At 33.2% G+C, this 17,545-nt stretch overlaps 1 pseudogene; it reads left to right on the top strand.

Moving 5' to 3' along the window:
• The first annotated feature begins 5,239 nt into the window (after positions 1 to 5,239).
• Positions 5,240 to 5,869, top strand: LOC112511832 (annotated as a pseudogene).
• Positions 5,870 to 17,545: the final 11,676 nt, after the last annotated feature.

Below are 17,545 nucleotides of genomic sequence, written 5' to 3'. Positions count from 1 at the left end.
GACTGAGAGATGTTGAATGTGAAGATCATTTTTCATAATAGTTTACTGAAGACTTGTTTTCTGAAGATCCTTTGAAGATCACATCTTGTACAGTGTTTCTGAAGATTGTTTTTGATCTATATTGTTAAAAGAGAAGATCACCGTGATTCTACATTTGAGGGGGAGAATGCTAGAAGATCTTTCTCAACAGTTGATCGCTTGAAGATTACAAGTTGAAGATTTCATTTGAAGAAGACATATTGTGCATATTGTTTCAAAGTTCAAACAAGGACTTAAAGCGCAGAATTTTCTTTCAAGTCTGAATACAAAGGGGGAGAATGCTAGGACTGAAAAATCAGTATTAATTGTATTCGTCTTGAAAGTTTAAATTTAGTCTATAATGTAAAAGTCAGCGTGTTTGACTTTCTTATAGAAGTTTGACTTTGACTTTGACTTGTCTTTAGTATGTTGACCATATAAATAGTGATAGTCTTTGTAATTAGAAGGAGGAGAGCATTATTGTAATAATTCATACGTATTAAGAGAGTTGACTGATTTGAAGATATTGACTTTTCCTCTCAAAGTTCTTATATGTTCTTACAAGATATATTCTGAATCTGCCATTGTTATGAAGATATGAAGATTGATCAGTGTTAAATGGACTCAACACTTTTAGAACTATGTCTAGAGGTAGTGAACCTTACGTCGTAACATTTACTTATAACTTCAGTAGATATGGTTGTCTATTTGATAAGAATAAATATGAAGCCTTTCAAATATTCAAATAATTTCAAAGTGAAGTTCAAAATTACCTTGAAAAGACAATAAAAGCCATCTGATCTGATCATGGTGGTGAATATTTAAGCCAGGAATTCAATGATCATCTAAAAGATTGTGGGATCATCTCATAATTAATTGGTGTATTTGAAAGGAGAAATCGAACTCTATTTGATATGGTTCGATCGATGATGAATCAACTACTCTCACAATATCTTTTTGGGGTTATGTCATGTTAGTTGTTGCGTGTAGTTGATCTTGATTCGACATTAGAAGTATATTGATTTTCCCCAATAACCGAATACTCTTGTCTGTAAATACTGCATACCTGATTCCATCTAAAACTCAAAGAAATTGACGAGGTCCCGCCCAAGCGGTAGAGCATGTGGTTTAATTCAATGGAAAGTGAATAATCTTTGGAGAAACAATACCGACTCATGAGGATGCTCCAGAATCTTCCGCAGATTTCTATATGTATCTATGAAATCGAGTATGGAATTTTGTTTACACAAAAAAAAGGTTCTTTTTTGGTATACTTATAGTTATTATCTTCATTTTGATAGTTTCTATGATTACATGCATATTGAATATGGTTCCAACCAAGAAAGTCAAGAAAACAGCGCATGAGCAATGGAATGTAAATGAATGGTTCCAAATTTGTATTGAAGATTTAGGGGTGTAAGGCTCGCATACAACGTGAGACCACCATCAACTAGAACCCAGGTATGAAAAATGTATATTAAATATGATAAGACTTTTTCTCTAGTATCCATGCTTAAGGGGTGTAAGGCTCGCATACAACGTGAGACCACCATATAAACTCGTGATATTGAATATGATAAGACTTTTTCTCTAGTATCCATGCTTAAATCTATTAGAACACTCATCGAGATAGTTGCATATTATGACTATGAAATATGGCAAATGGATGTCAAAATGGTTTTTTCTCAATCGACAGTTAAGTGAAGATGTCTACACGTCACATTCTGAGGGTTTTGTAGATACTAAGTGTCATTCTGAAATACTTACGAAGATCTTAGTGTAAATTTTTACAGGGATGCTAGCTTCCAAATAGATTGAAATGATTTTGAATCACATTCTGGCTATGTCTTTACGTTGAACGATGGAGCGATAACTTGGAAGAGTTCCAGGCAAAAGGTAGATGCACAATCTACCACAAAAGTTGAATACATTATTGCTTCAGAAGCATCACAAGAAGCTGATTAGATGAAGAATATAATTTTAATGACAAGTTATAAAAGATCATCATGATATGTTTCTTATAAGTACAAAAGCATGACACTTTTTATGATTTCTTATAGTATGGTTCCTGATATTATATTGAAAGAGTATGGCCAACACTTCCCCTCCCCCAATCCCTCTTGTATACGTCCAAGACATCCTTTATCTATACTACATTATAAAATATTTGATAAAAACTTTTAAAAACTATTTTTTATACATGAAGTACTGTTTGTTGATGCATATTACTTAAAATTCAATATTACAAGTAGTTTTGTGTAAGTACAACTTATTAAAGCTTCATTTTTAAATTTGTGTAACTAAGTGCAGATAAACATAATCAAATACAGGATAAACATCTATTTTAAATATAGAAATCTAAAATAATTATTGAGTTCTAACAGAATATTTTATTATTATAATTAAAAGAAAATATATTATCAAAACAAAAATAAATTATTTTGTTATTAAATCTAAATTAAATTATAATATAAAATTGAATTAAAGAAATTACACCAAAAAGACGGAAACTATTAAATAGTTAATTCAATACTAATTTTGATTTTTTTTTCAAAACTTATGCTATCTTTAAATTTATATTTCATTCAAAAATAAATACATTATCGCTTTCTTAAAACCACATAAAATCGTATTATATCAATATAGACAAATAGTTCAAATCAAACATTAAAATAAAGATTTATCTTGCTGTATTGCATGAATAACCTTCTAGTGATTTCTAACACAACTCTCGTGATATTAGATAATATAGTGTGAAAGTTTTCTCCCAAAAGCTTTTCACAGATACACAAGTAAGTGTTTTCAAAGTTATTCTTCAAAATATTTCAAGAACATTAGTGGGTTGAAGAAAGGGACTAGCATTAAAGAAAGTCTTGCTTCGTTGTGGATCAACTTTGGAGGAAGACTGACATTGACTTCTTCTTTACCCTACTTTAATGTTCAAACTTAAAAGGTTGTCATTCTTGAACACCCTTTGATTGTTATGTTTTCCTTGTTTCATATATGAATGATCTTGGTGGGAGATTTTATGTTATAAAATTGTTTTATTTTATAATTTAGCTTGCATTGTTTTTTTAATCTTTTTTAATGTAACCTATAAATACCAATGATTATGTTCCCAAGGATTGAAAATACATCGTTCTTATGACATGGTTGTTTGCCCTATAGAAAAGTTAGAGAACCCAAAAAAAGCATAATTTACAAATTGATCATAATTCAATTGTAGTATTTTGTCCCTATGGTTTATATAAAATCATATTGTGCATTTCTAATTTGAAATAATTATGGAACACGTCCATGTGATTTACATTTTCACATGCCTTTGGTCCCTCTGTCCTAACTTCGTTAAAAACATTTGTTAAGTAGGTTAACTAGAAGGTCATTTTAGTCATTTTACTCTTAATCCTTATTTTTAATTAAATTTATAATATTATTATCTTCAACAGCTAATTAAATCTTGTCACGTGTATTGGTACAGGACATTCCCTGCCCAACCAACCATCTACTCTAATGACGCATCAATCATCTTCTCTGGAGACCTACCGATAATTTTCTGCGGTTTCAATTATGTTGTTTACCCAGCTATGGGAAGTTAATCCATCAACATAAAATCTAAAGTAGTTCTAACATCCTAATCCATCCGTCCCATCTTCACCATTAATCCCCCCTCAGGTGAACCCCCTACCCTCACCTACCTTTCCAGAAACAAACTCTATAATTCCCCATTAAGACGCACATTTACCCCCACCTACCTTTCCAGAAATCAACTTTGTAATCTCTCCGAGTTCTCCCAATTTAGTCTTGTTTCATTTCTTTTAAATTACTTGGGATTTCAAATCCTTGTTTAAGAAAGAGAACATACACAGAAAAAGAGGTTCGAAATCGGGTTGTTACAAGACCATGTTAGATTAAGGTTCGAAATGGTGTAGGGATGGGGGCTTCGTAACTGGTGGAGTAAGGGGGATTCAGCAACCGACCAGATTAGTTCAGTGGAGGACGAGGGGTGTACAAAACCAAGTGTTGGGTTCAAGGCAATGTGCTTAAAATGTCGTATTCAAGCTTTTGTTTCTCTTGTATTTGACCTAGTATTAATAGTTTCCTTTCCTGTAGTTGTAAGTATTGTAGAGCTTTTGTCATTTGTAATCTTTGAAGCAAATCAATACAATCAAAAATTTGGAAATCTCTCTCCCTACATTTCTACTCTCTCTATACTTTGCTTTTGCCGATTGTAATCTTGAATCATAGATTGTGAATTTATTAATCTTTTTGGGATTATTAATTGGTATCAGAGCAGATTACAACAACTTAGAGGATTGAAATGAATTGAATCAGACCAAATTTGTACAATTGGACAGTTTCTTGACAGTTTATTAATCGACTCATTTCTACTTACTGTTTTGAATCGATTTCTTATAGTATGTTTGAATTTGTGTGTATGTTTGATTGAATTGTATGCGAATTTCAATTTGGAACTGATTTGAATCATTCAATTTTATAATTGAATTGATTTCAAGAATCAATTTTGAATTTTTAGTGATTCGTGTTCTTGAAGTGTTCATACAGTTCTTGCCATTTTCATTAAATTTGGACAATTTGATCTGTTTTCGATAAAATTTGATATTGAGAACTTGTTTCTGGTCATATTGTGAATCAGTCTGTGAAAATTTTGTTCAATTTGGTGTAAATTTGAGTATTTTGGATCGAATTCTAGATTTTCTCTATCTGTCATCTTCATCGCTCGATGAATTCATTCATCAAGCGATAAAAACCTTCATCGCTGGTTAAACATTGCTTGTTGTCCAATTTAATATCTTCCCCATTTTTGAACATATACAAAGGGCTAAAGAGAGAAGTCCACGGAGAACTACCAAATCCAATGACTTTGATTTGTTCGTACCATTCTGTCATCGATCACTGCTGGGTCGGTTGGTGAGTCACCCAAAAAAAGCATCGAGAAAGGTCAAGCATATATGTTTTATGAAATGATCAGCGGTTTCATTTATGCTATGCCCTGCATCGTGTTCGTCTGTGTTTATTGAGCTTTCAGCGCCATGCGCTTTGCTTCGCTTTATAAAAGAGAGAGAGCCTTGTCTTGAGAGTGAAAAGAAAGGGCAAGCGATAGAAAGGATGGTCCCTCGTGCGTTCGCGAGAACTACTAGAAAATGGTGAGATCATTAGTGAAAGAAGGACCGACGACGACCCTATCCTAAAGAAGAAGAAGAAGAAGAAGTAGAAGAAGTCAGTTTTCTTTGAAGATCGAGGAATCAATCTCCCAATTATGCCATTCAGAAGAAGTCTTCTACAGAGGGAAAGCCTGTTACGAGTAAGTGGCGAGGAAAGATCTCTAGAGATTCTTATCTCATTCCATTCCASTGGCTCAACCAGTAACCAATGGCGAAAACTAAAAAATCCATGGTTTCCCGGTAGAACCCTATTTCGCCGAAGTTGTTTTAGAACCGGAAAAAAGAAGTGGTTTTGCGCATAGCTTGCGCATAGTGCAGGTCCCACTTGTATATAGTATTTGGCCGAAGAAGCATCGAACATGTTGGAGTTCTTACCTTCTTGGGATTCCATGGACCAAGATCTGCTTTTATTATATGGGCAATACCGATCTACTTTAGTAGATCATATGGATGTASAAAAAGCTTCTCATTTTGATGAATTGGAAACATCTCTTTTCCATTTCTATTTACCCAGGTCATATCTTTGTTTCATGTGTTCCAAGGAGGAATTCAATCTCTTCAATCTCGGGATACCACCTAAATAACTATAACTGCGGCCAGAGAGTCAAATAGGTCGGGAAGAAAGAGTCTGAGGTTGGGTTGGACGACATACATCTTGGTTGGTCCCACCACCATTGAGGATTGGATATATATAGAATATTTCTTCTAAAAAAGTCTTAGATTATATATATATATATATATATATTCTTATTTATTTAAATAACTGCAAGATCACAAAACGGGAACCAAAAACCAGACGGAATAGTGGGTATAAAGTAAATTGCCCAACGTTTCCAACGCATACAACTAAGGTGATTTTTGTCTCATCGCCTACTGATACTTGTATTTTTTTTGGTAATCGTTCAACTCTTGATCGATAAGTCTTTTTCATTGCTTAAAGCATTAAGCGATATCCTTGCTAATCACTTCACTTGTGAGCGATAAGTCCGATAAGAGGTATATCTGGATAAGTGTTGTTCGATAAGGTATGTTTCCGGTTAAGGCTTGTACGATAAAAGCTTGTGATCGATAAAGGTGGTCACCGATAAGGTAGTGTGCGATAAAGTTTGTGGTCGTTAAAGGCTTGGGCGATAAGTTGTTTTGGGCGATAAGAATTTTTAGTATTGTCTGATAACTTGTTGGCAGAATTGTTTATTGTCTGATAAGAGTTTGATTTGGTGATTTCTCTAAGTTTTGAACTATATTAAGATAAAAAGATTTAATCAATTTGATTTGTGTGAAATGGCATTCATGATAGAAAGAGAGAATAAGAAACTTAAAGAGAGAATTTTGGAGTTAGAGAAGAAGTTTAAAAAGGAACACGATAAATACATTGAAATGTTTTATGAAAACCATTCAATCTTTGTTGGTCCAAAGATATGATTAAGGAAAATGAGCAAGAGAGAGAAGAAAAGAATTTTTAAAAGAATAAATAGATGAATTTCTTTCTAGAGGTTTTTTGTCTGATTTTCAAGAAAGAAATGTTGAGCTGGTAAAGAATAATCCTGAACTAAGTTCAAAGGTGTTTGAAGCTGAGAAAGCATTGAATTCTGAAAGAAGAGTGTTAGAAAAATAAAAGAAGAGGATTATTGAATTAGAAAAGCTGTTAGAGTCTAAAAAGGAGAAGAATAATTTTTCTGATGGTGAAAAGAACTTTAAAGAAGTAGAAAAGAAGTTCAATGCTGATAGGAAGATTCTTGAAAGCAAGATTAAAGCTCTTGAGTTGAATAATACAAAGCTTTCAGAGCAAATATTTGAATTTGAAAAGATAATTATTCTGGAAAGAGCTAAGTTTGAAGCTGAGAAGAAAGAATATGGGAATAAATATTTAGAGATTTCTAAGAAAATTGTTGTTGATTAGAAAAGTCTGGATGAAGAGAGAGAGTCTTTTGCTACTGAGAGAAAGATTGCAGCAAAGAAGAATGCTATTATAGCTAAGGAATGAACTGAGAAGAAGAAATAGATAGATACTGTTGTTGAGGATGAGAAAGGAGACTTTGAAAAAGAGAGAGAAAAAGTTCTGAAAAAGAAAGATCAGATCCAGAAAGTAAAATTTCTGAAATTTCAAAGAAATTTATCTGATTTGAAAACTGATCTTGTATCTGAGACGAGTATGAGATCTGAGTTTAAAAAGAAATATAATTTAGTTACTGAAGATAGAGATCAGTTACTAAAGAAACTCAAAGAATTTTCAAAAATAAGTACATCAAGCTCAATTGATTCTTCTTCTAAGTGTAAAATCTGCATGAATGACAGTTCTAATGTCAAATCAAACAGTCATTCGAGCAGTTCTAAATCAAGTATTTCAAAGAAAAAAAATCTCGTATTCCAAATCAGTTCTACGAAGGTTATGTTATTAAGTCAAATAATCATTTCAAAAGAATGAAAAAGATTTGGCTAAAGAATTTTGATGTAAAAGATTATGATGATAAGTCTTCTCAATACTCTGTTTGTAATGATAAGTCATTTGTTTCTAAGACTATTTTACCATGAATTGATTCTACTAACCAGCTTATCAGTCTTAGCAAGAAAAGGATTTGTTGTTCAACTTGTGGAACAAATGACTTATCAACAAGAAGAAAGCCAAAAGCTGCTATGGCAAAGGTAAGAGTGCAAACAGCTGGAATAGCAATACCAAATATGATGATAGCTGGTATGAAAAAGGCTGGAATGAAAATAACAGGTATGATAACAATTTGTACGGTATGTATTGCATATCTGAATTTCATGTGAAGAGCTTTAAGGTAAAAATATCTGATCATAACAAATGGTTTGGTACATATGATATACCCCAGACTAACGCTAACAAATTAGGACCCATGAAAATATGGGTATCAAAATATGTTTCATCTGTTTTGCAGGTTTGTTATGTGTTGTGCTGATTTCAGATAATCAATCACATGATAGACTGAAGCTTGGTTTGAGTGGGAGTGTATGATATGCCATTACAGCTTCTTAACACCTCAGTTCAGAACCTGGGCTTATCTGTTTCAAGGGAGCATAATGTTTTTTTTTTTTTTTTGATGTATTGAGTGGGATACTAATTCAAGAGGAAGTATATGAATTTTAAATGTTCTATTTTCTAGGGTGAGTGTTTGAAATTTTTAACTGATCATTTTTCAAGGGGGAGTAATACTTTTAATTCATATGTGATTATAAGTTTGGAATTTAACTGATATAATTTTTACAGGATTTTTGGAAGATGAAGTTTTGAGAGATGAAGTCTTATCTGAACAAAGGCTTGTTCGATGAAGACCCTATCCAGACAAAGTGTTGTTCGATGAAGGTCCAATCTGGACATTGTGTTGTCCAAGGAAGAGGGTATTCAGACACACTTTGAACAAATTGGTGATCTTAATGAAGACTTAGGCGATGAATAGGTCTCTAGGTACAGGTTTGGGCGATGAGTGTCCTATCCGTCCAAGGCCTAATCGTTGGAATCCTTATCTTTCACTTGAACGATGAGCTAGTTCATCGATTAAAGCTTAGACGATGAGCTTGTTCATCGACCAAAGTGTTTGGCGATGAACTCCCTCATAGCTGATAGTTTTGAGCGATGACCTTACTCATCGCACAAGGCTTTGTTCGATGAAGTTTGTTACCAGACAAAATGTCATCCGATAAGGAATTTTAACAGTCTTCAATCCGCGTGATTTATTTTTATCCAATCATTCTTTGCCACGTCATCTCAATTTTAACTCTATATAAAGGGTGCCGGATGTCCTTTTCATTTTTTTACCTCATTTGTTTAATCTCTCTTTATTGCATGATTTCATATTCTTCATCGAACGATGTTCTTCACCTTCATCTATCACATTCTTATTTCCTTCATCGATCAAGATAATCTTCAAGATTCTTATTTCCTTCATCATTTGGACTGTTGAACATGTATCTTGGACTTCAATTTGTTAATCTTCGTCTTAAATCCTTAAAGGTTTGTTTTGTACTTTAAAACAGAATTTGTTCTTGTATGATATGAACTTTAAAGTGAATGATGTACTATTTTTCTGAGAGATAGGAGAGTTTTTTTATTCTTAATTTGTCATGTGTGCAATGAACGATAAGAGTTTTAATTTTGACCAGTGAGGAGTGTTGATACATTGAGCAATGAATGGTTTAGTCTTTGAGCGATAACATTCTTGACTAGAGAGGATTTTTTCTTTGTTATTTTTTTATTGTTGTTTTCCTTGTTAATTTTTTTTCTTTTCTTTTTAGTAGAATTTAATTTTTCTATAGTTTAGAATTTTATTAGTTAATAATTTTTTTAGTAGATTTTTTTTGTTTTGTTAATCTTTTTTGTTAAATTTTTTTTAAGTATTAGTTTTATTTTTGTTAGAACTTTATTTTCTTTTAAGTTTGAGTAAAAAGTTTTTGCACTATGAAAAGCCTGAGTGAATTTTCAAAAAAAAAAAAATTGGCAAAAAGTGGTGGTTTGAGTTTTTGAGTTAATTTTCTGTTATTTTTGGGAATTTAATCTATTACGGGTCTAATTTGTGTAACCTTTTATAGGTAAAATATCGGATGCGGAGAATCATAACTCAATTCATGAGAGTGATGATAAAAACACCATTTATCAATAGATCTCAACCACCCTCATACTCCCAGTCTGCAAATAATACCGACCCTGGTGAACTTATATTCCCAAAAGCCTTATATCTCAACCTTACACCAAAAAAACCACCACCTTAACTTCGAAATGTCCGTTGAATATCCAATTATACTTGAAATCCTCAAAGGCCATCAAATTGCCTATGCACTTACAACTACGGCTAATGTCCCTCTTGTATACCTACAACACTTTTGGTACACCCTTTTCTACGTCAAAGAAGGGAACAACTACTACTTTGAAGGATATGCAGACACTTTCATGAGTCGTTTAACCTTAAAGAGATTGCGGAAGATCCTCAATTTTCCAAACCTAATTTTGTTCCCGGATCTAATGATTTTGAAGAGTTTATATATGATGAGGAACTCTGCCATGACATCAAGAGACTTGGATACTCTGGAGTTCTCAATAAACCGTCACAGTTTAGGAGAAAGTTTCTACCTTTAGTGTGGCATCTGTTGTTCTCAATATTAACAGATGTCTCACATCCAAAACTGTCGGAGTAGACACATGCAACAGTTCCTTCCTCAAGTTCTTTCATGGAGTAGTGTTCAACCGACACTATGATTTTATGATGGTGATCTGGAACGAGCTGGCAGAATTAGTGCACGCAAATTTTTTTGCCTCCAAAGCTCGAAAATTCATTCCCTTTCAACGGTTTCTTCAACTGATCATACATGCAATGATGCAGTCAAACAAAACTATTCCCTAGAGATTGGATAGACCATTTGGAACAGACTACGAGATGCAATTTTTAAGACCGCACACAGAAGTTGAAGATCTTGATTCGATTAAGAATATTCCTAATGAAGTATTAGCCTACGCTGATCAGAGTTCTCACTATGTGGTAGAATATAGGAGAGTTAGTTCCTATAGTTGAGCCAGAGCTGGCAGAACTTTCCCCAGGATCACCCCATGTCTCAACTGAGCGTCGTGAGGGTTTAGCTGTAGATGAGAGAGTTCAAGTATAAGGGGTACCTGAACAACGTTGTACGAAAGGAAAAAATGTAAATGAGAGGGGTTTGGCGGGAGGAGACTCTGATCTGGCACCATCTTCTGATAATAGTCTTCTTTTACTTCAACAAGTTCAGAAGATACTGAAACCGATTCGGGCGTTCATCCAGGAATTCATGATGAAATGCTGATGCTAACAATAATAATGATGTTGACGATAATTATGATGATGATGATCAAGGTAATGATGATGATCAAAATTTGGACGAGCCGGAATCATTAAATCTACAAGACATTCCAACAAGGGAATTTGATTTCATCGAAGAAATTCCAAATTTTGACTTCGATGGTGAAATTGATAGGATGTTGGATGCAATAAGGATGGACGAGGAAGATCAAGTCAAAAATTTCGAGAGTACGAGTGATAGGGAAGGTGAAAAGGATGGGGAAGGTGAGAAAGGAATAGAAAAAGAAATACAAGTTCCTATCCAAACTTATAGGAGAAGCCAGGTTCCCACATTTACTGTTGACATTCATCTGTTGAATGTCAGCATTGAAAAAGACGTAGCACGCACATCTATGCAAATGCGCACCTCTCCCAGCCACTTTCACACCTCCCAACAAGTGTTAGTTTCAGATACTCACGGGGATTTAGCTTATAATCTATTTGTTCCTCACTTGGAGGAACAAGATATTGAAACAAGTAGACTCCAGCCCTAGTCTACGACTTCCATTGTGTGCACATCGAGTCTAGAGACGATACACTTTATAGGCACACAGGAGTCCGGAGCATTTGTTGGTCCATCCGTTGTTCTTAGTGAACTAGCCAGAACAACCCAAGTAGAGTCATCTGACTTTCTAGAAGACAGGTCAAAAGTCCTACTAATGCTAACACATTTCCAACACTGAACGTAGGCATAATAGTTTACTCAACTATTGTTATAACTGGTAATCTAAGTGATCCAGGTGTTACTTTACCAGACTTGTGTCAAGGGAATTTTTTAACGACGCCCTAAAGGTTGTTCAGGATACGTTAATGGAGGAGATCTATGGATTGAAATGTTTGTTGAAAGGAAAGCAACCGGCTGAAGAAACAAGTCGTGCTCCATCGCCACCACCTCAACTTCAACCGCAAACAAAACCTAACTACTCGGTGGATGGCCTAAAGTCTATGTTATATGCTAAAATGATTTCAAAACCAAACATAGACTCAACGGATGCAGATTTGGTCAAGAGACTATGTCAATCAATGGAAGATTCACAAGCCGTTCGAGCCATAGAGTTTGCAAATTTTCAAAACATTGTTATCTCAAGCTTGTCAAAGCTTGGTTCGACAATTGCTTCTTCAACCCAATCAATTGTGAATCTACAAATTTCCATTGATATTTTATCTGAAAGAGTTTCGATTCTCGAAAATTTTTGTCGAGCTCAAGCCACTACACTCAAACTAAGGGCATGATGATTAGGACGATCCTAATCACCACGAGGGGGAGATGAAGAAACAAAGAGTAGCTAAGACCTCAAGGAGTTAAGGAGCTTTGTTGATTGATAGTGATGAGTCTGATGAGCTGAATGAACAAAATCCTATTCAAGCTGGTGAAAGGATTACAGGCATGGAGATGATAGTTGTTGCAGACCTAGAGATCGAGCCGATGATTGAAAAGTTGGAGGTCTTCACAGTAGAAACAAGGTTGCTACTGGGTCTGTCAGCAAACATTGGTTGCAATGATGTGTTCTCAAAAGAAATTGGTGAAATTAGGATTATGATATTGAACCTGAAGATGGAGCTGGTGATTCATTTGATTTACTATTTGACTTTGAAGTTGATCTGAATGATGATGAATCAAGTTTTCCATTTCAACTTGACCTAAAAGAAGATCTTGAATCAGTCTTTTACAGATCCACCAAGTATTCCCTGTACATCTTCTGGTCCACAAACTTCAAGTGTTCAATCTTCGAGAAGATACGTGCCATTCACGAAAATACTTAAAACTCGAAGGTCGGACAGATCAAGAATTAGAGAACCTTATATGGAAGACCTGTACACAGACATCTTTGTTCGTCATCGTAAGGCTTTAAGTTCTGACAAAGTCGTGGGTATTCACAAAGAAACCCATGAATGTCGTAAAGAATACAAGTACTTTCTCAAAGCAAAACGCCAAACTATTCATTTTGTACGAATGAAACACCGCATTGTCTCGATAAAGAAGGTGGAAGCCAGAAAGCTTGTAAGAGTGTGGTATCTAATTTTCTACGTCACCAGACAAGATGGTAATTTTTGGTACTTCAGTGAAGCTGGTTTTCCTAACCAGTACATAGAAGACTTAGAGTTTATGTACCATGAGATCAGAAACCAGATTGTTAGATTGGAAGGAGTCGTCAAGGGGATTGAAGCTATCAAAAGATATCTTAAATTTCAGAGTAAACTTTCTTCGGTTATTGATGTTCAAATGGGATATGAAAGCAACCAAAAGAAGGTCTATCTGAAAGTGCCTAACCAAGATTTAAAAGACATTGATGGCTATCCTCTGTACATGATTCTTGAAGATCCAGAATTTGGTGCGATTTATGAAAACTCTGAGGGTGTTAACAGGTTTTTGAGGTTCAGTGAACTCAAACAGTACAGTGATGGAACAATCAAGGTTGTAAGGAAGCAACTTGAATTGAGAAAAACTCAAGATGACAAAGCTTCAGGGTCTAACAGGTTAAATCTAAGAGAAAGGTTCATGCTCATTAATGCTCAGAAGTTACTCGATAAGAAGATACAGTATAGGAATGCAATTAGAAGGTTTGAGACAAATCTGGGTTTTAGAAGATCAAGATTTTCTATTTCTAGAGCTTGAATCTAAAGGGGGAGAATGTTAGGTTCAAGGCTATGTGTTTAAACTATTGTATTCAAGCTTTTGTTTCTCTTGTGTTTGTCTTAGTATAAAAAGTTTCCTTTCTTCTTGTTGTAAGTAAGAATCATAGAGCTTTTGTCATTTGTAATCTTTGAAGCAAATCAATACAATTGAAGATTTGAAAATTACTCTCTACATTTCTACTCTCTCTATACTTTGTTTTTGCCGATTGTAATCTTGAATCATAGATTGTGAATTGATTAATCTTTGTGGAATTATCACCAAGCATTCAGAGGTGCAGAAGGGTGGGGGGGGTTACAAAACTAAGCATTCACAGGTATGATGGATCTCAGAGATGGAGATAGGATGGTGGCGGATATGGAGCTCAAAAGGGTGGTCGGAATAAATGAAGATACACATTGGGTTTTGTGTGTATTGTGTGTGTATATATATAAATATATCTTATATACAATATATACATATGTGATATTTGTATAACATATATATATATATATATATGTGTGTGTGTGTGTGTCTTGTATAGATAGATAGAGTACTATACATTCTTGGTCCCTGTGGTTTTCAAATCAAATGCTAAGTTTTTTTAACTGAAAATAAAAAATAAATAAATGACTAAAATACTCTCGGAGTTAACTCATTTAACAAAAAATTTCTAATGGTGTTAGGGCAAATGGACCAAAGGCGTGTGAAAATGTAACCACAGGGACGTTTTCCATAATTATTTCAAATTAGGAATGCACAGTGTGATTTTATGTAAACCACAGGGACAAAATTTGTAATTTATTCTTTAATTTGAGAAGGTAAAAATTTACTTAATTGATGGTTTTCTATTGAAATTTTTAAATATCATTATTAATTACAAAAATGGAGAAGAAGCCGACATCATATGTATCTAGCTTTTTCACATCATTCACCATAAGGATCATACACTTGTGATTACCAAAATCTAGAATTTAGAGAAAAATGTCATAATCTATAAACATTTTAGATAAGATCAAAAAACAAACACATAATTGAATCATAGCAGTAATAAATCAAATCTGTTGGGAAAGAATATCATGATATATGGTCTCCTTCGGTCTCTTTACAAAGCTTCTATTATTGGATTTTAAGCCATACACTTCACATGTTTCTAATGATCCACATGAAACCATCAAATTATGTGATTGTCGATAAGAATCCCCAACAAAGTAAAAAACGCTGATTTGGACGATTATTCACTCTAACAACATCTGAAATTCCTATCGTGAATCCGCACACTCAAAAATCCTTTACCCTTTCCTCCAGACAAAACTGTTTCACCGACAAATCACTGGTGGATTTATCCGTGTATCTACATCACGGAATGCTCTTGTGAAGTACGATCGAGTAGAAGATAAAAGATAAAAGATGAAGGGTATATTTGTGATTTTGAAAAGATTGTGTTTCCCTTGTATGATATTTTTGGGTTAAGGAGACAGTGACCAACAAAGAAAGGGCCCACCACCTGGAGCTAGACCTGGACTGATAAGGTATGGGCCCACACATCTTATTCTTATTACCTGGCCCATCAGAGTATTATTAGAAATAATGACACATGAATAAAAGTGGAAACAAATATCTCACTCTAATTCTATTTTTCAAAAATATCAAAATCATTTTTCTTTTTTAAGAGATTATTTCTAATCACAGACGGACCAAAAAAAATATTCAAATAATGGCTCCATTTGACTATAATAAAAAAAATATAGGGAAATAATTTCAAACAGGTGCACCATTTGACTAAGAAAATGACACTAATATGATTCGAATTTGAGTTTGTGGTGGAATAAAAGACTTGCAAATCAACTTTACTAAATAAAATTTATTCTCATTGTAGTTTCAAAATATACATACGGTGGCACATAATAAATTAATACGGTTGTACCTTTCACGAACCTAAATTTTTTACCATTCGACGGAGGAATAATACGGTGGCACGAAACAACACTATAGGTCCGTCCATGTTTTTAATGGGAGATAATAAGTTTGTTTAGTTTAGTTTAATATCATTTTTAAAAAATAAAACACGAAATTATTTAGATGGATTTAGTATGATTTTTGATAAAGTAAAATATTACATTAATAAAACAAGAAATTAGTGATTACTGTGATTAAATCATCGTCGGATAAAATGTTGCCGATGATCGTGATTACGGGGGGATTTTCGATCACTGACGGAAAAAACCGTCCGTAATTTGCTAATGATAGGCTAGAAATTACCATCCATGAGTGAAGTCTTTATGTTTTTAATCGTCATTATAAGGTAGGTCGTTGATAATCCTTATTTTTTATTTATATTCAAATAAATATGGCCTATGGTTTGACAGATAATATTCTTCGTGGCCATTATGAATCATTGAAATCCGAAATAAGTAAATTTGAAATCCTAGGTTAAGGTAATTATGAATCCCAGGTTAAAGTATGTATATTAAATATAAGCAATATAACACTATTGATTTATTTGCATATATATATATATATATATATAATGTCTAATCAAATGAAAACTGTTTTGTTTGTGTTAATCATAAGATGCAATCTCAACCACAAATCAAATGTTAAATTATGAAATTAATAAATTTGGTAATTTTAACTTAAAATATTAATTAAGGGCATTTTACGGATTTTATAAATATCTTCTCATCTCTCGTCTTTCCTCTCTCCGATGAACCTTATTTCGATAAACCTTATGTGAACACAAGAAACCTACAAACGATATTCACTGTGATACCCAGATATACATACAAGTTGCACAACGTGATACCCTTTGTAAAGCAATGAAAATAACGAAAATGCACACTATGATATATTTCATAAAAACAAAGAAAATACATTGTGATACACGTGCAACATTGTGAACGTTATCACTATGATACACTTTGATTCACAAATGTATTTTAAAATACGATGTATATTAGATAATTGATATACTAGGTAAATAATTTTAATTAAATATTTTCTTCTAAAAAATTTAATTAAATATTTTGATTAGTCGTCAAAAATAGAATTACTATATTACCATTTTAGCTTATTTAAGAGATATCCTTAAATATTTCAAACGAGTGGTTCACATTGGATCTCACGATTACCACAAACTAATCAATTCTCCCTTGAATAAGCTCCTACATATATATATATATATATATATATATACACACACACACTTATATATACATGTACATACATATATATATGTATATATTTATATAAGAATAAGATCTTTTGTTAACCAAAAACCATGAATACATTTATCAAAAAACCATAAAATTACTATATTACCATAGTGTTCATTGAGGTGTTCACCGGTGAACGATAGCTCACTATCTCTATTAAAAATAATGTATTTATTGGTGGACCATGAATACATTTATCAAAAACCATGAACAATGAGTACATATGAACCATGAATATTTGTTCAATCATGAACGGTCTTTCAAACATAAGTTGACATAAGATGTTCATAAGAGCTTGTTGATATAACACTTATATAAATTTAAGCATGTGTTCATGAGTGAACAAGTTGAATCTCATATCACTAAAATCTTTTCCTAAAATACCCCTTGTAAACATTGTTCACTTATATTACTTTGCCTCACTGTGCAATTAATTAAATTTTATATCATGAATGATCTCAACCATAAATTTCAAATATCAATCAATGACATGGGTTCCACAAAGTTAATACTATATATTGGGTTAACAAATGATCTCACCCTTATTTATATATATATATATATATATATATATATATATATATATATACACTCACACCCAAGTATACGTACATCAACGTATATGTATATGTATATGTATATGTATATGTATATGTATATGTATATGTATATGTATATGACATGAAAATA

This window comes from Cynara cardunculus (assembly GCF_001531365.2).
Source record: "Cynara cardunculus var. scolymus isolate 2C chromosome LG 4, CcrdV1, whole genome shotgun sequence".
Lineage (NCBI taxonomy): Eukaryota > Viridiplantae > Streptophyta > Magnoliopsida > Asterales > Asteraceae > Cynara > Cynara cardunculus.
This window is presented reverse-complemented; position numbering and strand designations above follow the sequence as displayed.